At 39.6% G+C, this 26,601-nt stretch overlaps 1 protein-coding gene across 4 annotated transcripts in view; it reads right to left on the bottom strand.

Moving 5' to 3' along the window:
- ZDBF2 (zinc finger DBF-type containing 2) overlaps positions 1-26,601 on the bottom strand; it is a 405,751-nt gene that overhangs the window by 287,820 nt on the left and 91,330 nt on the right. The window contains exon 1 of one of the 4 annotated variants that reach the window (XM_044076013.1): positions 3,007-3,055. The exons of 1 other annotated variant lie outside the window; for it this stretch is intronic. The gene's annotated coding sequence lies outside the window, so the exon portion shown is untranslated. Of the gene's footprint in view, positions 1-2,660; positions 2,976-3,000; positions 3,056-26,601 lie in introns of those variants that run through there. 2 more of the 4 variants (XM_044076016.1, XM_044076014.1) reach the window with 2 other exon arrangements.

Here is a 26,601-nt window from a genome sequence, read left to right as displayed (position 1 = left end):
CTACAAGACAGCAAAATTCGCCTTTAACGTGCTGAACTACTCACACCACTGCAAAGCTATCTCAAACCTGTCGTGGCTTGAATTTCACCCCTATCTCTATTATACTCAATTAACACTTGCTCATAAGCTCATTTTCAAACCTGATAGCTGTCCTGCACTCCAGTCTATCTTACACACATACACCCCAACTAGAAACCTCCGGTCTTCAGAAAAGACACTTTTAAATGTAGCTAAACCCAACAAAAGACAGGACAATGCCTATATTCCTACAACATTGCCAAACTATGGAATAGTCTTCCCTCGTATATTACTCAACTCGACTCCCTAATAGCCTTTAAAGCTGCACTAAAAACCCACTATTTAAATAATCCCAGCTGTACCTGTGAAATACAGTGCAAGCCCCCTTAACCTCACACACTTAACTACTCAGACTATTTCATCCTCTGTTAATTTTTTTTCTTCCTCCTCTATAGGACTGTTTCTCCTACCTATGATATGTGCAATTTACTAAGGATTATGATTACTTTCTTGTGGATTGAAAGTAAGTTATTATGTAAACCATACAGTCTGACAATATGTATTAACTTACATACTATTTACTCCCCACCCTATGCTTATGTATGTATATCTCTTTCACTCTGTATTTATTGTGTATAATATTTGATTAACTATGGAGCTTTTCTCCCCGGGCCTCCACTGAAAATAGGTTTCTAACCCAATGGACTATCCCGGTCAACAAATGTTGATAAACAAATAAAAAATATGAACATATGAACTTACAATCACTTATTTTTTAGTTATATAATCAATTTTCAGATTAGTCCTGGACTGGTAAATGCACTATAAAGCACATGATCAGGGTCAATAAGTAATAAAACAGCTAACCCCCAAATCACTGAAATACAAACACAATAAATGAAACGGAAAAGCAACAAAAAGCTACAATACTACAAAAGTTGAAAAATAAAAAAAATGTGCATTAAGTCCATTTTATTTTCATAAGTGAACTGAACATGGATAATTCATTGTGGCAAGACACATAATCCAATGTGGCAAGACAGGCTATTTGAGAATGCTATTTTCAATAATTAGAAACAAGACAGGAAGGCCACTATTTATCAGAGGAAACTTGAGGACTCAATCTAACCAGTCTACCGAAGGCTAGTTGAACACCTCTAGTAACACCAAAGACGAGCATTTTAAATTAGAAACACAACTGTATAGACAGTAATACTGGGCTAAATTTAATAACATGATACAAAATAAACAGACAAGGTACAAAGTAAGATGGGAATACTAAATAGGCAATAACAACAAAAAAATTCAAATAACTGGCTAGTGAGAATGTTTGACATTTATGTAGTATGAAACACTACACTATGATGCACAATAATCCACACAATTCCTTCTGATTGGGGTGCAATGTAGCATACTCCAGTGGCAGTGTGCATAATGGTTTGTAATGAACCTGCACTGTGATGGTGTGTGTGCTTTCAGTATGTATTCAAGCAGCTTCTCTGTACATTTGGGTTAATGAACTATAAAAAAATGTGGGTAAAAAGTCCAGAATTGTAATGGAGATCACCTTCCCTGCCTACAGCACATTTTATTTACACACTTAATATAAGAAGACTGGTTCATCACGGCCTTTGTTGCAAAAAAAATGCTGCACTGTTACACAAAACAGCCATCAAACAGAAGACAGAATTAAAAGGGAACAAAACACACATGGCATATTATTTGCATATTGCCTGTGTGTTTGCATAATCACATGCAAGGTAAACATTCACCAGATGACATTTTAAGTTTAACCACTACCATACATTATTTAAGCTTTTTTACGTACACAATCTGGAGATAATATTAAAGGACTGCGTGCAACAGTATAGCAGAAATATTTACATTAAACACTACATACTGAAGCTAACTCTCAACTGCCTGACTTGCAGTCAAGCATGGTGTTCCAAATTTTAGCTTAAACTCGGGGTCTGCCCTTCAAAATGTGTGACTGTGTGACAAAATAAATTACTGCCATCAGCTGTACCATTGTACAGTTACAATCTTAGAATTTAAAAATGTGCATCCTCTATTCTTTTATTATTTATGTTATGCCTTTAGAGTTGTTGTTGTGTCTTTTTTTGGCTTTTCCCGGTTAGGGGTCTTTAGAGTACATATTAATATCCCGGATTTTGCGTATATGCCCTTTATTATGATTATTAATAACCTTGTTGCCGATTTTTGAGCGAAGTGGCTTGGGAGTTATATTTTGCAAACAGACTGCATTCGTTTATTTTTGACAAAAAATGATTCTATACAAGTGCTTTTGCTTACTGTGATTCTAGATTGTCAAGTTCACTGACTATCTCCAAGGGTTAGGACAGGAAACAACGACGACTGATCAAGGGACAGTAACATTCACTAAACAGATGGTCTTGCTCAGCAGCGGAGGTTCATTTCAGAATATACAAACGAATCTTTGTAAAGGTCCCAAAAATTAAATTTCCCTTACATATGGTAAGGAGTATGACAGATATCACCGGTCAGTATAAACATTTAAGCTACATGCAGGGAATGTAAAGTGGATACTTTGTTTCAATGCATCCAAAACCTACAGAAAATAGACAAGGCCTGCCACACTTTATGGGTCCTAAAATTCTAACCTCTTAATACCGGCAAAGGGCAATCTCCTGCCACAATGCATTGCAAAGATTTGTAAACCAATACCCTTTGTACAGAAGGAAAGCTAGGGATACATAACGGAATGAAAGAAGGCGCGCAAATCCGGTCTTCTGCACATGCGCCTTCTCTTAGCGCCGCACCAAAAAAAAAAAATCATCGGTAAATCCAAGTCAGTCCCTGGAAGGACATATTAAAAGTGCAGTTCTCTGCATGCTGAGCGAAACTGGACATCTGAAAAAATGTATGCATCTTCAACAACAGAAAAGCATTAATCGAAACCAAGCACGAATAGATTATAACCAACTACATTTCGTTTCTCACCCATACATTTTGGTGCACGAGGTTAGAGTTCGGTGGACTACTTCTGCTTCCTACGGAATTTGTAGCAAGTGGATGGCAACGCTCTCTTATCAAGGGCAGTGCGGGTCGTCAGCCATCTTTTGAATGGCAGAATTCTTAAAAAGATAGCTATGCCCTAAAAACCAACATTTCCTATAGTATATTTCCATGTATAGCTCTCAACCTTCCATCTTCAAAATGAGGAACACTAACCCTCATAATGTGGAACAAATGGGCAAAATGTGGAACACATACTTAATGGCTTACTAATAAGTCAACTAGGAAAGTCATAGGATGGTTAAAATATACTGGTTTTACTTATAAAGAAGATCTTTTAATGAATTAATATGATTAATTTCTGTTTACAATGGATTTCACTTAAAAAAAATTCCTAACACTGAATGTGACAGTCTTTCAGTGTGGAACTTTGATGAACTTCGAGGAACGTGAACTTTTTAAGACCACAAATGAGGTACGTTCCTTGTAATGAGGTACACTTGAGAGGTATGATTTCCATGAGATAAAAATAACCAACCGACCCATACTCCTCATCCTCTTAGCCCAAGAAGTCTGGGAGGAAAACAAAGGCCCAAAAATATGGACAGTATTTAAATATTGCTCTCATAAACTTAGCAGATAGCTAGAAAACCAGGGTATGTGTTAAAATGAATTTTCTGAAGGAAATGAACTCTGAAACTCAAATGCACCTCATTATTTTAGTGATTTCATTCTTCAGATTATCCCAGTGATTTTCCAGAAAAGAACAAATTTTATGAGAAACAGAATGAAACTTTGAGGCAAAAATCTAGACATTCTGTAAAAATCTGGACAGTTGAGAGGGGTATGTACCGGTCTGTCAAAACTTGCAGAAGTTGAATCTGCTATGAAAACTGTGGTTGCAGTGTAAAACACTTTCTCCAATATTTTCTCCTACCTTTGAACTCTTGTTCTGTACAGAACTAGAGTGGTAGAAGAAAAGTAGGCATTGAGGAATTAAAAAGCTGTTTAAATTCGTTGAACAGCCTTGTATCCAAAGGTTATTTGACGAAACACTCAGTTTGCAATCATGAGACCTGACAGATCTGCAAACACGTCGAACAACTCCCACTAAACTTTGCCACTGGAAGTATTCCAACAAGCTGCTACTCACCACGAGTAAAACCAATGTAATGTTTTTGCATCCCCCACCAAAAAAAAAAAAAAACAGCCAGGTTACCTTTCATTCTACTTAAAGACACTATGGGTGCTATCATAACCAGTGCTACAGAACGCAAAAACTTAGGGCCAACTCTTCACCAATCCCTCTCTTTCACAACCCACACGGAACAGACATTACAAACATTTTTTTTACCAATTTAAGTTATGTTATAAGATCTCTCATCTACTATCTCCCACAGCCAGGAGTGCATTCACTAAGAATGTCCTACTAAACAAACTTGAATATGGTCTAGATCGTCTACCCTTACTATTTCTGCATTCATCCTACAATACACAAAGAATACAAATTACAGAAAAGAAAATATTCAGATTTGCCCTCTTGGCAGACTCAAACTCACCACTGCAACCTCATTAAGCAGCTACACTGAGCACCTGTACCTTACAGGGCTTCTACTATGTTCAGCTGCCTTCTCTTTAAAGTGATTAAACTGGGCTACTGTCCACCTCTTAGGAATAAATTACAATCCAGGGAACAAACTACTATCTAATAAACAGTCAACATAATGATATTATGTTAGTCAGACCACTCTTCAAAAGTAAAATAGGAGAAAAACATTTTTCTTACTAGGTCATGGCAGGAATCATTTGCCTAGCAAAGTAAAGCAATGTCCACTCTAAAAACTTCAAAAAGAATCTAAGAAAGCATTTCATGAATGATTCCAGCTACAATAGATATAGGGTCAATGGATCACTGCTTACCAGTTTCCCATAACCACCTTATGATGTGATGGTTTCTTTAAAGCCTCCATTTATAGTGCATATGACTAAACTGTCATAATCATTTTTCTTAATATTAGTCCTTATCTGTTGTATGCTCTGTATTATCTGCTCAGTTTAAAGTTGACAAGCTCTATTCATTTTATATTTGCTCTGTTTTATGGAGCCAGGGTCATGACAGAAAAGGATCAACAGCCCACCTATTCAGTCAACAAACAGTAAATAAATAATTAAAACCAATGAATGAACAAACTTTCTTAATTCATTGTTATCATTTTCCCAAAGGGATCTATACTGCTCCCTCCCCAATTTGGCATTTATTGTTCAGACTTCCAAGCTAATAACAGTGATCTCTGGTTAACAAAGTTTGTTGATAACCACAAGCAGTGTGTGGTTGTCAAATCTTGTTATACATATCACACACACACATATATATATATATATATACATATATATATATATATATACACATATATATATATATATATATATATATATATATATATATATATATACATATATATATATATATATATATATATATATATACATATATATATATATATATATATATACATATATATATATATATATATGTATATTACAGTGTATGTGTGTGTGTGTGTGTGTGTGTATATATATATATATATATATAGCACCCAAAAAAAGAACCAAGTAGAGTCAATTGCTGAAACTAAACAGTAATAAATGTAGCATCATCCCCTTTGGGAAGCAGAAACATTCTGCATCCTACTGCATAAATGCATAAAAAATCCATGTAGCATATAAATCAGTCATCAGAGTTCTGGACCTGTCCTTTGACCGTCATGTCTCTTTTTGGCAATCATATGGTGACTAATTAGGAAACCCTTTCACATTTTGCAACTAATTACAAAAAGGCATCTCTTTTAAAACCGAGAAAGTAGCCGTTTCCCCTTTATTCTGCCCTAGTCGACCTATTATAGAATACAACACTCCACTCCCTTCAAGATGTATCTGGGCAGGCACATTAAAAAATTAAAATAGCTCAGAGACTCCTAGCAAAAAGAATTTCCGGTCTCAAAACCTTTGTTCTTATACTCAGTATTGTAATGACATACTATACCATTAGGGATCCAGTTCTTCTAGATCTCCTTTTCCTTGACAAATCAAATTTTGCAGTCAATACCAGAACCATATATCTCTGCCTTCATCAAGGAATAAATGAAACTAAGTGGAGAGATGGGTTCATCACCCAGTGTATCCCCCTTGTCATGGAACAGACTACCCCTGCATGCCAAGCAATGTGTTTCCCTGTCATCTTTCAAACATAGCTTAGACAGCTGGATAAGTGTCCCTTAATGTGCCAGTGGATTTACATGGGGCACCCTCATTCAAAAAGTGGAAGAGTCTGAGGGTGGGTGTTGACAAGGTGAGCATGGCCTATGATCCAACTTGCCTTGTACATCCTATGATTCCCATATTTTCACATATTAAAAAAAAGAATAAAGTAGTAGCTTCTCCCTCTCTCTGACATATTTTTTTAATTTGAAATTTTCTTACTGGGGTGGAGCACTGATCTTCTTGGACCAATTTTAGTCACAGCCCAGAGTTACAAAGTGAGGACAAATACAGAACACCATGGAATACATAAGCACAAGACGGAACACTGTTACGTAGTCTCAGAAGTAAGCATGCACAGATGATTCAGCAGTACTTATTCTTCTGTATTTACATACTTACATACATACATCTCACACACACACGCGCACGGACACAAAACAAAGGGAGGCAGCAAGGAGGAGGAGAGTGGAAATGTGAAGAAGGGATATTAAGGTAAGATTAGCGTTAGGAAATAGTTCTGTTAAACAGAGCATTTATTGAACACTTATATGAGGAATTATTTATTGACCAGTGGTGAAGAGTGGAGTTTGTTGTGTGACCAGTTGGAGGGCATATGCATTTAGATTTTTGCAGATATGATTTTAACTCGTTTCAAAATAATGGAAAGAAGGTTATTTCTTTCAGAAGTGATGGTAGTGATTCCTAAAAGTGTTGGTCCTGGAGTGCAGCAGCAGTGCTTAGTATTTTAAAGTTTGATTGAGGAGGCTTCTAGCTGAAGTCCATTGTGGTCCTGGCTTCTTAGGTAATAGTCAGAATGTTTGGGAAGAGTTTAGCTATCAGAGGAGAAACAGAGTCAGAATATAGTAATCTGAATAGAAAGGAGACAAGCAAAAGGCTGCCCTTTGCTGAACACTTAGATTTGATTTAAGTTGTAAAATGATGTTCTTGAATTGGGAAAATGTGTATCCTAGTCATCTTCCTCAGTGCACATTATGTTGGGGCTGAACAAAATTTCATGATACTTTCATTAATAATTGATATCCTTTGATATTGCATCGCAGTAGAAAAATGAAACAGTGGGTCACGGACAAGCAGCAGCATAGTACTTTGCAGCAGGCAGGTGGACATAATATTTTTTAGTTGTTGTTGTGTCTTTCGGATTTTCCCAGTTAGGGGTCGCCACAGCGGAACTCCGGTCCGCTAATGATTGGCAGTAGATTTTTACGTGCCGAGTTGCCAGCCCTGATGCACAACCTTCAACGAAGGTACGCCCATTCACGCATGTCTCCCCACAGAAGACGCTCTAGCTGAGAATCGAACAGGACGTTTTACTGTGAGGTGACAACGCTACCGCAACACCACCCTTAGTAGTATATAAAGAAGTATAATGTAGTGAATGAGAAAAATTAAGTTGAAAAAAATTACAATCGGCTAAGGACATATTAGAAATATCTGTAAGATAAGCTGTTGCATTAGACCCAGAAGGTCTAGTTCCCAAGTGCTAAGTGTTTCTAAGTGGGAAAAAATGAAGTTGGAGTTTATAAATAGGGTAGAAATAAAAGAAAAAGAGATCTGGTTAAGAAGTAATAAGAATTATTTATTCAGGCTGACAAAGTTTAAAGTATTACACAATAAGGTAACTCTGACAGAACAAGAATAGGTGCAACTGCAGAATGCAAAAGTGAAAATAAGGGACTACCAGGATAATACGCATGAGTTTAGAAAGATTGCTGTTAAGCAAGTGTTTGTTGATAATAACTTCAGAGCACAAAAAACATATGTCACAACAACTTAAGCAACCAAAAAGTAGAAGGGGATGTTGTCAAACTTAAGGAGCCAATAAGAAGAAAAATAACTAGATAACCTGTAGAAGTATTAGAGGTATTTCAGAAATTTTATGGGAATTTGTATTAAACAGAGAAATCAAGAAAAGGCACAAAAGGAAATATGTATGGAAAACTTAAATATGCCAAGGTTAGAGTTAGATGAGGCTCAACAACTAACAGTTAAGCTAGGAGGAGATGAGATGATGGTGATGTATAACCAAGCTGCAGGATAGTCTCCCTGAATAGATGTTATTCTAGTGGAAGTTTGGAAGCTAGGAGGGAAGACAGTGCTAAAGATCTGGAAGTGAATAGTTTTGTTAAATAGTAATTTATTTATTATTTATTCTATATTTGATTACTGGGTTGGTCTGACTAGGCAGTTGCCCGTTTTCAGCAGAGACCTGGGGGAGAATAGCTCCACATACATGACAATCATAAAAAATACAAAAGCTCCACATATATGATAAAAATACAAAAGTCAGAGATGAGTACAAATTAATAGAGCAAACAATAGTATATCATACCATAGTATGATGAGAAGTTACAGAAGTGTACATGATATAGAGTGTACAGTAGTAAAACAGAAAATATGTATTTGAGTAAGAAAGTGCAGTAATATATACAGGTATATACATACATTTAAAAATGATATTTTAAAAGGAAAAGAGGCACATATATCCTAGAAAAAAAGCTGTGGTGGCTGTAATTCCTAAAAATTGAAAAGTCACATCAGATCCAGCTTTATATAGACCCATTTCAATTTAAGCCAGGATTATAAACTGTTTGTGTCTACAATGGCTAAAAGAATGACAAATGTGATTCCAAAATTGATAGATATGGACCAAAGTGGTTTTGTGGAGGAGAGGCAAACATATAACATTAAGAGAACAATGATGATCCAGAGGAAAGCAGAATGTAGGAAAATACCACTTCTATTGGTGGGCCTTGATGTAGAGTCAAGTGGGATAAGCTGATCTTCCCAACAGAACAAGGAGATTTAAGATTACCTAATTTGAAGAGATGTTTTACAGCTAAATAGTTAAGGCTTTTATGTGTAACACAACCAGAAAGCTACAGTTCAAAGTGTAAAGGGATGATGATGAAGTGGAGAGGGCTATTCAGGAAATGAGGACAGAATGGGATTTTGGACACAGATCCTTAAGGAAAATAACAACTATGCTACAGAATATTATATTCATAAAGCAGCAGAAAGTATACTAAGAACGAAGTCAACACAGGAATGGAGAAAGGAGATTCTGCCAAAAGAAATGACTGCAATTATGAGCACAGAGAATAGACAAGAGGGGGCTGGAACTTACTAGAGGAAGATGGCAAAGGAACCAAGGTATTACAAACAAATAATTAGAGAAGGTATAGTAATAGAATGGAAACAGACCAAGAAAACATTTGAAATGCAGGTTAGTGATTACCTTCCTATCAGGAATTGATATCAGCGTATATAGACAATGAGAAAGGGATAGGGGAATCCTAAATGAAAGACCTGCACTGGCTGAGTTTTTACTTGAATGTTGAACAGAAGCTACTGTTAAAAATGGATAAATAGTACGGCATATAAAATATTGCACAATTGTCACAGGAATCAATCAACAGAAGTCAGTAAAGATTGAGAACAGAGATTTGATATGCAATTCACAAAGAAACAATGGGAAGTCATATGTATGGCTCTCAAATATGCAACAAAAATATAGAAGATTTGGGATTTTTACTTGGAAGTGTTTGCTTAGGCACTTTTATACCCCAAGCAGACTCCAAAGAATTTTTTCTCAGGTAAATGGTAAATGTTGGAGGTGTGATGGAGAAGAGGTAACTGGGTGTATTAGGAGTGTAAAGAGTTGTCAGACCTTAAAAATTCCCCTACAGACTATTCTGTCAGGTATACTGGGTGAGCAAATGAGTGTAACTAACATAGTAAGGCCTTGTTACGTTTAATTCTGGTAGCTGCCAAAGAAGCAATTACTAGAAAATGGAAATCAAAATCTAAACCAACTATACTTGAAGTAGTGAATACTGTAACAGAGGTAAAAGAACAGGAAGTGAGATCTTTAGAAAAGGGTACGAGTAAATTACATATAAAAATGGAAATTCTGGGAACAATTCATGCAGAAAAGGGCTTTGGATGAGGAATGTAGTTTAAAGGAAATCAGGAATTGAATAGTTTATGTAATGTTGATTTAGACTATATGATATATAACAATATACTTGATATATAATGTATGACAATGTGAACGTGTTAATATGGCTTGATTACTTTAATATATAATATAAATGTAATTTTGCCTATGTCACAAGCGATAAGTTAATACAGGTCTTTTAAAAAATGTAAAATGCACCTCAGAGTATTTAGAACCCCCATGGCTTCCAGCTTAATGCAGTTATTTCTACCCAATTTATTTCAGTGAAGTCTGGGTCAGTTAGGGGTATCCGGCAACGATTCATGAAAAAATAAAGCTGAAGAGCAAAGGCTGAATTTCTTCCCTTTATCGTGGCTTTTGTTCAGGCCATCACTGGATATAAAGGTTGTTATAAAAAATGTAAAATGCACCTCCAGAAAAACATATAGAACCCCCATGGCTTCTAGAAGCCTTGGGGACTGCAGCGTACTGCAGTAGTTTTCTACTTAGTCATCAGAAAGCAGTCTTGTCTATTTAAAATGTGTTGAATGAATGAGTAAATGCACAAGAAAATTAAGAGGAAGACAAACTGAGAGAAAACAGAAGAACATAATGTGGATGTTGTGGGCAGGTGAGGATGGGGGCTCCGGGTGGTGTGTGTTGGGGGGGGCAGTGGAACTCTTTCCCTAGGACATTAGTTAACCTAAGGTCAGCCCTTAAGCTGAAATCATTTTCAGTTTCATTTTGCAGCTGATTTTCTGTTGTGTGAAGTAGGTCCAGACCTTAGAATCAACACAAAATCAATGTGTAATGTAATAAGTGAGGAATGGAGAGTGTTAGTGATATGATTTATAGAGAGAGGAAGCAGGAATGGCCCTAACAATGAACTCTGGAACACTGACATGAAGGTATTTACATCAGACTGGATATGAAATTTGTGTCGTTTAGCTACTTTTCTCTTGAATTTAGTACACTGGTGCTGAATACAATGGTATGTAATTTTGAATGAGCAGAGGGTGGAGCACACATTAAAAAGCCATTTTAAGATCAATGAAAATATGTTCTGATAGTTCTCCTCTTTCCAGGACTGTATAAATTATCTGATGCACCAGAGGTGATGGTGATGATGTTATGACCCACATAAATCCCACATTTTGAGTCAGACAAAAGACAATAGACATTTATTTGTGCTCAGATATTTTCAATAAGGGGTAAAGACTGGTGGTATAGTAGCAGTCCTGGAGGGTAGATGGGGAGCTGATGTTTGGGTAAGGAATTGTAACATTATCTTTAACCTGAGCAGGAAGTACAACATTATATGTGCAAGTAGTTTGAAGTAAAGAGGGGGTAGATGGCATATGGATTGGGGTTTCCCTTTTATAATTAATTTTTCTAAATATTTGAAGTCTGTCTAGTGGAAGTGGCTGTAAACAAAAAGATGGAGTAGTGGTTTGATTGAGTGGTTTGGCATAATTGTTAAGGTGTATACCTCACACACACACACACACACACACACACACACACACACACACACTACAGGGTTTTTTTTTTGGAAAGTATGGCTAGGCTTACAAAGGCCCCCAGTATCGTTAGCCAACTAATCACCTATAAATTGGTATACTGAATTTTTTTTAATTTTATTTTATTTGCCATTTGTTTGGGTTAGTCTGACTGGGCAAGAAGCCCTTATTCAGCAGAGGCCTGAGAAGAAAAGCTCCAAAGCAAAAAACAAAACATACATTACAACAGAGCATAGTTAAAAATGGTAACATGGTTATTAATAACATGGAAGATATACTGTATACTAACAGTAAATAGCCTTCTAAACAAAGTCTTAAGATAGTTTCATACAAACAGAGTATGAATGAAGTTAAACACTTTGGCAGTTAAAAAAAAAAACAAGAAAACAAGTTAAAGAAATGAAAGTAGTTAACATTCGACAATAAACAGTTTATGATTTTTTTTGTAGATTGTCAGCAGGAAGAATGAAATGAAATAGGGGTAGAGTTAACATATCAGAGTACTGATAGATATAAAGGAGGAAGAAAGGATGAGTTTAGTTATGAAGACAAGGATTTCTTGTTTGAGTTATTCTAATATTTGAGACTTAGGTTTTGCATTTGTTTGGGTAGATGTGGGTATTATTGGGGAAATCAAAGGTGAATCCAGGCTAGCAATATCGTTTAAGACTTTCACAAAATATGTTGACTATGAGATTAGTAAGACTTTATTATATAGGTAATGCATTTTATTTTCTTTGATTTAAAAAAAGCATCATTTACAAAGGATAAGAATGGTATTGTGGTCTTTTGAGCTCCCTGTTTAACTGTTCATGGTCTGCATAAGGTGGAAATAGTAGAATGCTATAGGGTGAATAAAGACAACCTCCAGGAACTCTGCAACCTCTCCTGACCTAAGAGCAAAGGTAAGCCGAGGGGAGCCAATACCTGTGGACACCAAGGTATGTGTAGCACTTAGAATTTTAACTACAGGAACCTTTCAATGACCCAGAGGGGACATGCTGGGGGTGTCACAGGCATCGACATCCAGGATCCTACACCAATGCCTGAATGTTACGCTACAGCATTCCAATGACTATATATATTTCCCCCCTACCCAGAGGACACAGCTAGAACTATGCAGGATTTCTAGCCTGTAGCACATTTTCCTGATGTTTGGGTGCCACAGACTGCATGCTCATTGAGATCAAACGTCCACTATTAACAAAAAGGGGTTCCACTCCATTAACCGTCAGGTTGTGTGTAATGCTAAGGGAATTATACTAAAACGTGTGTGCTGCTAACCCTGGCAGTTACCATGACTCACAACTCCACCAGAGGTTTTCCAGGGGAGATGTCCCACAAGGACATTTATTGGGGAATGCAGGGTATGCACTTGAACCAAGGCTGATGATGCCCATCAGAAATGCACACTCATCCAAAGAGGAATGCTATAATGAGGCACATGCTCAAACAAGAAATATCGTAGAGCATGTGTTTGGGCTGTTGAAGCCAAGTTTTCAGTGCCTAGCTACAGTGGAGGGGCTCTGCAGGAGAATCCTAGTACATGTGCCAAAATTATCATAGTCTGTGCTATCCTACACAATATCATCCTGCAATAACAGCTATAACAGAAACATCAAGAATTAGGAGCAAATATTCCACCTCCGATGGCAAGGTCACCACATCCACATGCAGGTGAAAAGTCAGAGGGAGAACCCCCAGCTGCTATGGGTGTACTTAGACGTAGGCATGCACAATATGCCCTCACCCTGGCCAAGAGGCAACAGATTGCATACATGCTGACCACTTAAGTACTACACCTTTCATCCTGTGCACATACATACAGTAAAAGTTGAGTGTTGCTTGGCATCAATTTTAGTTACCCATGTAATGGCTGTGTACTGCTAGCTTCAGACAGAGTCATCCTCAGATGACAACAGTTGTAACTGCAGGACTTTCAAGGTAAGCGTTGAACCTGTAAAAGAAAAATAAATGTGTAAGAACATGAATGAATGGCAGATACCTGCATACAGTTACCTGTAAAGGTACCTAAGCAGAATGTGCGAGTTGCCGAACAATGATATCAATATGTGACATGACTGACTTCTAGAATATGCATTTATGAAGTTTAACATGGCTTATGCATCTAAAATGCCCAGTATAGAAAAAGCAGTCCAAAAGGTGAAGCCTTGAAATTCAAAACATGCATACACCAATACTTTGCCATCATCCACACAAATCAGCTTCGCAGTGATGTGCTTTGTAAAGAGGTGTTCAGCATGTCTAACTCTGGTTACTAAGCTGTAATCCTCCAACACATGGTAATTCATTCATAAACACAAGAGAAGGGCAGTGACGTGTTTGCTTCACTGGACATATGCTTTCTGATATGTATGTGTGTCCTGCAGAAATGCACTTCCAAATGATATATCAGGTCTTAGGCCATTGTCAGACAGACTTCAGAATTACAGTGTGTTACTGCATTTTTACATTTGGTATTAGTGCGTAGTAACACTGGCATTGGTCATCCATGATCATATCCCACTGATATTGTCAGTAACTTGTATTGATGTGGATATACCTCCATCTGAATATGAAGATACATAACTTCATCATTGTACTACTGCTGCTTTCCAAAATGTGTGTTGGTGTGCATGCGTCATCTACACAACATCCTGAGAAACAGGTAAATGTCTATCTCACTTCTGCAATATGCATTCAGGACAGCTTATTTCACCTAGGGTACAAGGATGTATTTATATGTCCTTTTCCAAACTGCACTCGCACAATCATATCACAAGTCCCGGCTTTGCAAATAAGTCTGTGCCACTGTCCAGCAGACACAGAAGTGATCACCAGGGTGTATTTCCTATTTCCCATCCAATCATCAAGATTTTTCTTGAAGAGTGCTAATGAAGAACTTTGCTTGACATAGATGGGTAGCCTGTTCCAGAGTATGGGAAGTCTCTGGGACAGGAATCTTTCACTCCAGCATGTCCGGTTTATTGTGGTGACAAGGTTTAGGTCCCTAGAGCATGTAGCTCGGAGGGATTGGGATTTCTTTAGGTGTAGCATGTCCAACAGCTCTGGGTTTGACATAGCTTTATATGTTAAGTACAGATCACCTTGGAGTAGGCGATATGCTACTGAGTAAAGCTGGAGTTTTTTTGAGGTGGTCAGTGTAGGGCATTTGTTTGAGGCCAGTAATCCTCTTTGTGAGGTACTTCTGTGGCCTTTTCAGCTGCTGCAGATGTCTTGTGAGGTACCTTCCAAAAGGGGCGTTGTACTCTATAATGGGTCTAATGAGTGTCAAGTAGAGGGGAACAATGACCTCTTTTTTCCTGGATGAGAACCCTTTTATGATGAGGTGTGCCATGTAGAAGGACTTCCTGACTACTGTGGTGATGTGATTATCAAAGGAGAGACTACTGTCCACCTGGGTCCCAAGGTCTCTTATCATGCATTCAGTGTTAAGTAGATTGCTGCCTATGTGGTAGTTCATGGGTACAGAGTTTTTACCAAAGGGGATGACACTGTACTTTTTGGCATTGAGCTTGAGGCCTTGGCTCTGACACCAGGCATCTGTCTCAGTGAGGCCCTTCTGTAGGATGTCCATCATTTGGGGACTTGACTATGGCTCCTAGTTTGCAGTCATCTGCGAACTTCGTTAGCCTGTACTTCAGAGAAGTAGATACCAAACAGGAGAGGTCCCAGGACAGAACCCTGTAGTACTCCACTTGTCACTGCTTTGAGGTCAGATTTGGAGTCTGCAACTTTTACAGTGTGGGTTTCGTCAGTGATCCAGTTGGCAATCCATCTTGTGACGTAGGGATTTATACATAGTTTAGTGAGTTTAGCTACAATTCTAGAATGGGGGATGGTGTCAAAAGCCTTGGCGATGTCAAGATAAGCTGTGTGAACCACCTTACCCTCATCTACGGTTTTGGTGACTGCCTCAAAGAAGTCGATCAGGTTCAGGAGGCATGATCTGCCTTTCACAAACTGAACTGAGTGGGATCCAGAGTTTGGACATTACCAATGTCTTTATGAGTTCCATGATGATACGTTCCATGGCCTTGCAGACCAGGCTCGTCAGGCTAATAGGTCGATAGTTCCTGGGATAAGTGGTGGCTCCCCCTTTGTGGAGTGGGATAACTGTTACTGTGTGCCATTCAGTGGGTACAAAGCCTGATGTGAGGCTATTACTGAACATGGTGCTTAAGTGGGGAGCCAGTTCATTCTGAATTTCATGTAAAAACTCAGCCTGGGATGTTGTCTGGTCCGGTCACATGGATGCTGTGTTTCTGGCTTTAGAGAGTGCAGCTTTTACCTACGTAGTTGTGATTACAGGGACTCTGCATTCTTCCTGTATAGATATGGGCCCTTTAGGGGGTGAGAGGGGGGGGTAAAGTTAGCACTGAACCTATCTGCCAGGATGTTGGCAATATCAGTTGGTTCTGTAATTTTCGTGCCTTTGTGCTGTAACTCAGAGCAGATCTGGGTGTTGCCATCGATATTCTTGACATAGCTATAGAATGCTTTGTGGTTGTCCTTGGAATTAGTTGCGATTTTGTTTTCGTAGCTAGCTTTGGAGGATCTTATAAGGGATTTCAGCTTCTTACTAAGGCTGACCAGGGAGCTCCTCCACTCATGGGATTTTTCTCTCTTTTGCAACAGTTTCTTCCTTCTGTTGTACAGTTTGCTTATGGCAGGGGACCACCAGATTGGCTTCCTTTTTTTGGAGGATAGCGTCTTGGTTCTGTTTGGGATAGCACGATCCATGCACTCGTGTAAGTGCTTATAGAGTGCATTTGTGTAGGATTCAGCAGTTATAACTGTATTGTCCATCTGCATGGGTGTCATGAAGTTCATCACTTCTGTCTTAAGAAGCGTGAAGTTGGCTTTGGAGAAATTTTTTACTGTGGTTTCCTTAATGGGGGGGTGGGGATGTGGATATCAAGGGTGATTAGCTTATGGTCAGATTGGACCAACTAGGAGTTGACTTCAGGTGTGGAACACTGGTCACTCATGTTGGTAATGACTAGGTCTAGGATATTGTTGCCCCTGGTGGGGGTGTGGATATGTTGATCTAGAGCATTGGAGTTTATGAATTCCAGAAAGCATTGAGCTAAGGAGTTGGTACACGAGTAGTTTTCCCAATTAATAGTGGGATAGTTAGGGTGTTTGGTTGAACCCTAATATTCTCCAGTACATCAAGAAAAGAGGAGTGGGAATCCTGGGGCATGGTGGGGATATGTAGCAAGCTACAATTTGGATTGCAGTTTTGCCCAGAGTTAGTTGCACTTGGATAACCTCGGATGCATTATGCTGAGCAACTAGCCTGGAGGTGTGGATATCCTTAATGAATATAGACACACCTCCGCCTTTGGTGTTTCGGTCCAGGTTACATGGCCGAAAAGTGTGGTATGAGTTATAGCCTGGTAGTGCAGGGGTGGTCTCTGGAGCCTTGAACCAGGTCTCAGTCACTGCACAGATATCGATGTTCTCCATTTTAAGGAGTGCCTCAAGTGAGTGCATTTTGAGATTTAGACTTCTAGCACTGAGTAGCATTACCCTCAGTTTTTGCTTGCCTGTTCCTGTTATGGTGGTGAATTTGTTATTTGAACCCTGCCTAAAAAGGCACTATAGGGTTAGCAAGAGCCTTAGCCAGTATCCAGAATCCCAGGGGTGACAGGTGCAGGCCATCTGTGGCAATGCATCGTGGTCTGTCGACCACGTCATCCCAAGTAGACAGATACTGGATCCCCTTAGAATGACACCAGAAGCTTAGCCAATTGTTGAAGTCAATCATTTTGTCCTTGTAATGCGGTATCATTCGGGGTGATGGCAGAATGCTACTCAGGGCTAGGGTCATACCTGCCTGGGCTACAAGATTGGGGAGCTCTTCCATGTCTCTTTTCATGTAGTCCAGGGAGGTACGTCTCAGGTCATTCACACCAACATGGACAATGACAGAGTCATGTTTGTACTTCTTGTGGAGTGACCTGAGTGCGTGGGTTATGTGGCGGATACTGGCACCCGACAGGCAGCTGACAGTAACCTTCTCCTTGTTTAGCCTGGTGAGTGGGACATCAGTGTGCCTGACTATAGAGTCACCTATGACTAGTGTGTTGGGTACATTCCTTTGCCTTATTGGCTGTGGTTGAGTGGCATGCTGAGTCTGTGTGCTATGTGTCATTTGGGTGGTGTTGGGAGATGGAGGTTGCTTGTGTTTCTGCTTTGGAGGTCTCTGTTGCTTAGACAGATTATTATTGAGAGCCTCTGCAAATGTTTTTGTGTTACTGTGTGTGGATTTTGGTAGTGTAGATTTAGTGAGACTATGTGATGAGTGTGGTGTGGTGCAAATGTTTACCTTCTCCTCATGACTGTCAAGTTCAGTCTTGGTTGGAGAGAGCTTTACCATCAGATAGACAGGAGAGAACACTGGGAGCTGACCCTTGGACATGCCTGAATAAAAACTATTTTCCTCTAGATAAGTGAAGAAAGTGAGTACAAGAGCTGTTTTTTTAATTATATAAGTAGGGATTCCATCTCACAGCAGTCAACTTGAGTGTTTGTGTGTGTTCATTCAACTATTAGGAGAAAATTTTATACCAGGATGCGAGTCTGCAGCTATGTCAGATATTCTTACCTAAACATCATCTTCTCAGCATACACCGATGATGTCATCCTCTATAAAGTGCACTCTAACACTGTTACAATCAGACATCTGTGGCGGTGCCAGTCTTACATTGAATGGAATATAGATTCTCTACGTACGCAGGTGTGATGTTCAAATCTGACCTCAGTCAACTGATGTGTGTGTGGTTGGAGGTATATTACGGTCATTGTGGGATGTTTTGAATCTCTTCTCATTTGACATACTCAGGAGAACCTTTTACATAGACCTCTGAATCAAACATCCCCTTTTTACCTCTGACCACATAAAATCCGTTCTGTGGAACACTGAAGATGTCATCATCTCAAAGAAGCATACAGACATCATGAAGCAGAGCCCCTCAATGACCCTCTACGAGCCATCTCCAGACCACTGGAGGTATGATTGCTAATTCTGTGATGGTGTTGTGCACATCTCATATGAGCAGAGACGGTCTGTATTAAATTGAACATATACTCACATACCCCTACAATCTTCCATCACATACATATAGCGATTTGTGTTTAAATGGTATAGTAATGACTAGGATTATATGTGCTCTTGGCTGGTAAGATAACCTAGTAATGTCCTATGACCCTCTAAACATTGCACACGTCAATGTTGTTGTCATCCAGATGTTCTGTGATGAGGTGTGGATGTACTGTATCCCTACAACAGTGTATTCCAATCTGTGATTTGAGCTACCATATTGATGGTCACTGCTGTCATCTGGTTACATGTTACTTCCATAACAGCTGTAGTAATATGCCTCCTGAGGGCTGCTGACATTGGAAAACATTATGTATATTGTTGCCTTACTAAAGCATGTGTTCTTGTACTGCAGTATATCAACATTCTACACATTTGTCACGCTACCATCACAGTGACAGATGCAGTATGGCACAGGTGTGCATGAGTATACCTAGCATCTGGAAATGTTGGGATTCACCTGGAACATTGGGGACTTCATTATATGCAGTATTGTGCTATTATTTACAAAGATTATACAGGTGTTCCCTAGCTTCACTGTATGACTGTCAGCATTTGTGTCATTAACTGTTATGTATGAGCCACATCCACCTCAGTTATCATATGTCCACATATGGTGTCAGGGCCCTCACACACACATTTCCACTGATAAACATATAGGTATATGATGTACAACTGATGCAATGACATGAAATAGGTAAAGTTGTAAGACTGTATTAACAGTTCCACTATGCCACATGTGATTTAGACCAAACATTATATTTGGAGGTAATGGACACCCTGAAGTCCAACTGTAGCATTGTTACAGCTGTAGTGTGACTGGACTTCATCATGGACATACCACTAAATCACATCGGTTTTACCACTTGATAGTTTGCATGAACACATATGGATATATGTCAAGATTTCAAAGCAGCTTAACAGTTTCACTGGCACTCTCGGGGCTACAGTGATCATGTGGCACATGTGCTGAGTGTTGATATGTACTTATAGAGCATGCTCCATGTATTGCTTGGTATGTGTACAATATCACAGTAAACAGAAAAAGAGAATGAACCATGGTAAAGCAAAAGCTGTTAATAACTAGTAATCCAAAACAAAAAAAAACAGATTAGCAATCCCAAAACACTGTATTAATAACACAAAGCGTTTGGATATACAATCCTTCCTCAGTGTGATAAATAGTGAAAAAAATCACTCAATTAAATACAAATCAATAAAATCACAAAACACAGCTCAGCTAACAAAAATCAACATCAGTTATTCAATAATTAAAAATAAAATGTCAAACATATAAAACATAATATTCGCATTCATATTAAAATGTACACAATAAATTACTCCAACCACAATTGCTTCTGTTTTAAAACAGGTTTAATGTTAACCATTTTATTCAAACCTGGTGCATGGTCTGCCTGTAGTCGCACTATCCAATCATATTCCTTAAACTTTAACGTATTATCTATATCACCACCCCTTAAACTCTTAAAGATACATCAATCACTCAAAATACAAAATCATGTTGATCTCCTTTCTCAGAAAAATGCTTGGCTAATGCATTTGTCATCATATTCCTAAGAATATCTGATTTATGCTCAATAATTCTGTCCTTTAGTTTTCTAGATGATTTTCCTACATAAAAGCATGTACGGCTTCTGCTGATAGCCAAATAAACAACACAGGGGGTATTGCAGGTTGCAGTACATCTAAAATATATTTCTTTCCTGATATGGGATGTATGAAACCACAATCACTGCAAATAACATTACAGCAATAACAATTAAAACAAGGATATGTACCAGATTTGTTAAATATCTAAGGCTTTTTGTTATAGGCCATATCCTTGTAACAAAGCTGGCTCTCTAAATTTGGACAGTTTCTACAGGCAAGACAGTTAATTTCCTATAACTGGTCTAAGGTCTGGTAAGGGTTTCAGAATACTCCAGTTATTTGTTATTATCTCTTTAACTGAATCAGTACATGTTACAGAAGGGTCTTCTCTAGAGTCTCTATTAGATATGCTATGACCATTAGAATAGTAAAGTTTAGCCTTACCGTTTATTTCTTTCAACACATTTTCCCTGATATTATCCAGCATTACAGGATCATAGCCTCTTTCCTTAAATTCAGTTGTCATATCAAGCATTTGGCTAATGCAACCCACTGTATCAGTATTCTAAAGGAACTAATGTTATCACTGCTGCCATGGTTACCAGGACTTGAAGAACTGTTTTTGCTTTTACCGTGGTCTTTGACATGAGATTTAAGATTTGCTGTCTGAGTAACAAATCTCTTTTCACCGGCAATCTTGCCATCATAGAGACTGTGTATAGGTGTGCTTCTATATAGATGATATGTTGCAATGGCAGATTTTTCTGAAGTGTGAACAGAGTTGTAAGGTGGTGTCTCTTGCTTGCTGAAGTAGATGCTTGGTGGTGGCAGTTAGGAGCCAGTCTAAATATGGAAACACTTGGAATCCTAGACGCCTCAAGTGAGCTGTAACCACTGCCATACATTTGTGAACACTCTGGGGGCTGTAGTGAGACCAAAGGGCAAAGCTCGAAACTGGTAGTGACTGCCTCCTAGATGGAAGCGCAGATGACTCCATGATGGCCTGTCCTGTTTTGTGTTAGTACTCATCCTGGAGGTCTATAGAGCACATCCAATTGTCTTTCCCTAAAAAGGGAAGAATCGACTGCAGTGTCACCATCCAGAACTTGGTCTTCTTTATAGATTCATTTAATTTGCTGAGATCCAAGATGGGTCTCCAGTACCCTGTTCTTTTTGGCACTAAAAAGAATGCTGAGTAAGTTCCAGATCATATTTGATCTGCGGGGACTCTTTGGATTACTCTTTTGTCTAGCAACTTTTGAATCTCTACAGTTGCTTGATCCCTTTGACTGGGTGGAACGTCTGGGATATTTTTCGTGATTGGGACGGGAAGGGAAAAGGGTATGGAGTAGCCTCTGGATATTATGCTTTGTACCCATCTGTCTCTTGTTATTTCTCACCAGACTTCTGGGTACAAAGATAAACGATTCCTGACTGCCTCCAGAGGTGGGCAAGCAGGCCTCCCTTCAGGAGCGCTGGAAGGGCCTACTGTGCAAGTAATCATGGTTTCCCTGGTTCTGTGGAACCCCCTCTGCCACGAGGGCGGCATCTGCCATTATTACCTCCCTCTCTGCCCCTGGGGAAAAGTTCACCTCGTGGGTCTTGAAAAACTCCCTGGGATTTTTTGAACCACATTTCCCCCCTTCAGATCCTTAGGATATGGTCTCAAGGCTACGGAAAAATGTATTTCAATGGCAGGAACAGTTTTTCCTTCTTGCTCTCATCTGGTGAGTGTATCATTTACTTTCAGTCCAAAGAGTGAGGAACCATTGAAAGGGGCATTGACATAGGTAGACTTAAAGGGTTCTGCAAAGTTACACAAGCGCATCCAAGAGTGTCTCCTTAGGGAAACTCCCGAACCCGCTGTTGTACTTGCTCCATCAGTGGAATATGAGAGGAGTCTCATGGAGGAACTCACTATGGAGGTTAAGGTGGATAGCTGAGAGGTCACTTTATCTGAAGCCCCTGCAGCTAATGAACCTTGAAGAGTATCTCCTAGCTCCTTCAGGAGATCTCTCTGTAGCCTTATGAAGTGTGTCAAGTAATTCAGTGATCTGAGGGCAAAGGTCACTGAAGAAAAGATGTGCTTCCCATATCTGTCCATCGCATGAAACTCTTTATTAGGCGGATGGGCAGATGAGGATGTTTCGGACAGTTCCTTCTTGGTGGCTGCTGCCACCACCATAGCATCCACAGGAAAGAAAGAAATTGTTTGTCAGCTGGGGCTGTAATAAATCTGTTAGGCCTCCAAGGGTCTGGTTCCACTGCATCTGGAGACTCTCACGCCTTTCGACCAATTAGTTCCATGAGTTCAATCAAAAGGCAGAGATACCCAGGAGGCTGAAGTGTGAGATCCGAACGCTTTCAGGTATACTGACTCCTCCTCAGAAGGGTTGATGGACTTCCAGCCTCCTCTCTGCTTAAGGATCTCTAGGATATTTGCAAAGGAGATATCCTCAGAGGGCAACCATGGGGACCCCTCTGATTCCTCAAGGTCAGTGTCAGATGTAAGAGACTCATCTGGGGAGTCAATATACTTCCTCTTGCAAAGCCACTTCCAGGGGCCTTCTTCAGAAGGGTATTCTGGAGAGGTTTCGGAAGATGGAAGTTCACCTGATGGGGTAACCAGAGGCCTAGGATCTCTTCGCTAGTCTGTGGATGAGGTGGTGCCAAGACAGAAGCTGGTGCCTTTGGGGGAAGAATGTCAGAACCTTCATGTAGAGCTGTGTGGGAGGAGAGCACACTTCATCAGCTCAAAAAGCTTCTCTCCCCTGATCAGAGGATCCCTCCAGCTCCGAGGAGGCAGAGGAAATTCCCAGAACCAAGGGAGCCAGCTTCAAAGCTGATGTAGGCACCAAGCTCACCTGCGCAGAGTCACTGAAGGGTAAACTCGGACATGACAAATATAGGACCCTGAGTCCCCCCCCGGATCCAGTCGGAGAGCTTCGGCCCCTAGACATCCTCGATGGCACCAAGGATGTTGTTCCGAAATCCTGACAGTGGGTCTCTGCACCAACAGTTCTATCACAATCAGTTCCAGACATTTCTGTTCTGATGTTCCAGGTTGGCTCAGAGGAGGAATCATAGTGGATGAAAAAATCTTCACTGGCTCCAGATCTGAATGGGATGGAGCCAACACAATTTTGGCCATCACCGGCGACTCTAGTAACCTTCGCACCACCCTATCTACATCATCGTCCGGAAAGGTTCTGGAGGACTGAGAGGAAGAGGTCGGTGAGTTAACTCTCTGTAGTATAGGTGATCTCAACGTAGGGGAGACCGGTGTCAATTCAGGAGACCAGCTCTGAAATCGTTTCTCCATCGGTTCCAAAAACATAGGAGCCAGGGATGAAGGCTTATCGGATCCATGTCCTTTCAGATCCGAGTGAGATGATTTAGAAACTTTTTTTGGCAGGCTCCGAATGGCTTGACGATGAAGATGATGACCTTTTGGTAGATGTGTCAGATTTAGGAGGAGGAGATTCAGACTTGCTGGAAGTTGTCTGACTTTCCAAGTCTTCCAAGAAAGGCACCTTTAAAAGTCCCCTTACACTCAATTTGTTCATTCTCTCTAGCAAAACTCTGAAGCTGAATGAGTGGCAGATACCGGAAGATTCCTGTAGGTGCATAGCACCAAGACAGTAGATACACACCATGTGTCCATCAGTCAAGGACATCTTCTGAGAACATTTCTGGCATGTTTTAAAACCAGATGGTTTAGCTTCTTTGTTCCTTAAAGATTATCTTTAACAATAACAGCAATAGATCTGTATAATTGTTAAAGCCCAACACTCACTAATAAAACTAAGCTACAGCACACTAAGAAAAATTATGAATATATATCAATAGCTACACCACATGATAATAAGAAGAAATATCAAAAAGTACTCTAAAGAGAAAAAACACAAGGGAGGGAGACTAGGTTGCCCTCTAACTTAAACAAGCTAGTGTTCTCTAACTCAAATAGATACCCTTGTTATAGGACACCAGGAAGGGGTTAGCCCTCTAACTTAAACGGGCACTGGGGCCTCTAACTGAAATGAACCAACAGCTCTGGGACACACAACAACAGCAATGTAACAGAAAGAATAGTTACACTCTATGACAAATGGGATAGGGAGAAAGGCCTGACGAGAAACAACGGCAAAAAAAAAAAACAAGCGGTTTAATATAAGAAAAGTCAACAAGTTAGACTATCCGAATAGGCTAGAGAATTACTATTATATATTATACTGATAAAATTTAACAGGGAAAAAATAGAAAATTATTTGAAAAAGCATAAGACTTAGCCACAGCCAGAATGGAGACCTCCGACTTGCTTTGTGCCAAACGAGATCTGGGGAGGCACTCTAGTGCATCATAGGATAGGGTTTCAGCCACAAGCCAAGTGTAAAACTCTGAGCTTTAGAATGTGGCTGAGTCGGAACTGAGGATCGGTTCCAAGCCCAACCAGTAAGAGTTAAGGCAAGATAGGGCAACATAACATCTATTATTTGGGATGCATATCCATTCGGATTTGACAGCGCAGGCTTCCCTTCAAGGAATTCTACAAGATGCATGTGTTATATGTGTTGCACCCAGTAAATACAAAGGGCAGTGACATCATTGATGGCATGGGTTTGATTCTTGCAGGTCTGGATTGTGGCTTATGTGTTATGCAGACCTCACAAATGGCCAGGATCGTCCCTGATTTCAACTCCAGGTTTAACACTGTCCCCCTGAACCCCTTCAAAAAATAGTCATTTTTGGGAAGGGGTGGTGAATCCACCTTATACAATACTGACAATCATTACAGTTGTACACGTATGTTTCTGCAGAACATGTATAATATGTTACACTCACATATTCTGTCAATGCCACTGATTAATGGTTGTAATATTTTAAGTGTCCATGACTGTGCCTATTTCTGCCTACATTTGTTCATGATAGGTTGAGAGATATCCTGACATGTCAGTCATATTCAAGCAAGTAATTTGGTTATCTTACAGATTAGTACCTCGCAGGATGCGCAGTAGCAAATCCCGCCCCGACACGCCCCGGGCCGGGCGACGCCATATTAACATAAGTATCATCCTTATTACGCGATATAATTACTAATAATTAATAATAATTACTGTACAGAAACAATGCGAAACAGGTTTATAAATGGTTTTGCAGGGGGGCAGGCCCCCCTGCACCCCCCTACTTAAATATACCAACTCCGAGACGTCTCAACATTGTGTAAAAGTAGATATTTACTTTACCTTTTGCTTTGTATGAACATTTGCAACATGAGTATTATCCTCATTACGCGGTATGCCTCATATCTTTTAAATAAATAATTACTGTAAACAAGGACGGTAAACAAACACAACGTAAAACAGTCTTATAAATGTTATTGCAGGGGGGATGCCCCCCTGCACCCCCCTACTTATATATACCAACTCCGAGACTACTCTACATTTGGGGATTGAATTGAATTGGAAATAGCTTTCTTGCTTTTACTGCAAGAAAGCACTGCATAAGTACTTCATCTTATACAGCTGTGTTTGTGTTAAATTGAAAACAGCTTACTTGCTGTTACTGTTACGTTTACAATACCGATGCAGATTCCTTAGTCGCGCCACAACATTCCTACAAACCGCTCTAAAGTCGCGGCACTAAATACTTTTCTGCTAAATTGAAAATAGCTTTAGAAAATAGTGTTACTGTTAAGCTGCAGACTCCTTTAGTGTAAAACATTTCACATTTGAAGTTGCTGTTGCGGGCATGTTGACAACTACAGCTGTCAGTCAAAACTGCCAATCATGACAGACACGCCCAAAGCTGCGCAGTACCGCCCACGAGGTACTAATCTGTAAGATAACCAGTAATTTTGCAGATCTTCACACTATGCACGTACCCACTATTGGATATACCATCCTTGCTAAATGTCTTCAGCAGTGAGCATATCAGTAATGGTGAAATCACAACCATTCATCTCCATTGACATGTAACCTTGTGTGACCATCACATATATACTATATGTGTGATGATATAATATGCTTCCACAGGAAGTTTAAACAGCAGGATATACTGTGCTATCTACATATGTGCTTACTGCGGTGCTACTGACTTGACTTGGAAGT

This window comes from Protopterus annectens, chromosome 6.part1, assembly GCF_019279795.1.
Source record: "Protopterus annectens isolate FY-2018-M chromosome 6.part1, PAN1.0, whole genome shotgun sequence".
NCBI lineage: Eukaryota > Metazoa > Chordata > Ceratodontiformes > Protopteridae > Protopterus > Protopterus annectens.
This window is presented reverse-complemented; position numbering and strand designations above follow the sequence as displayed.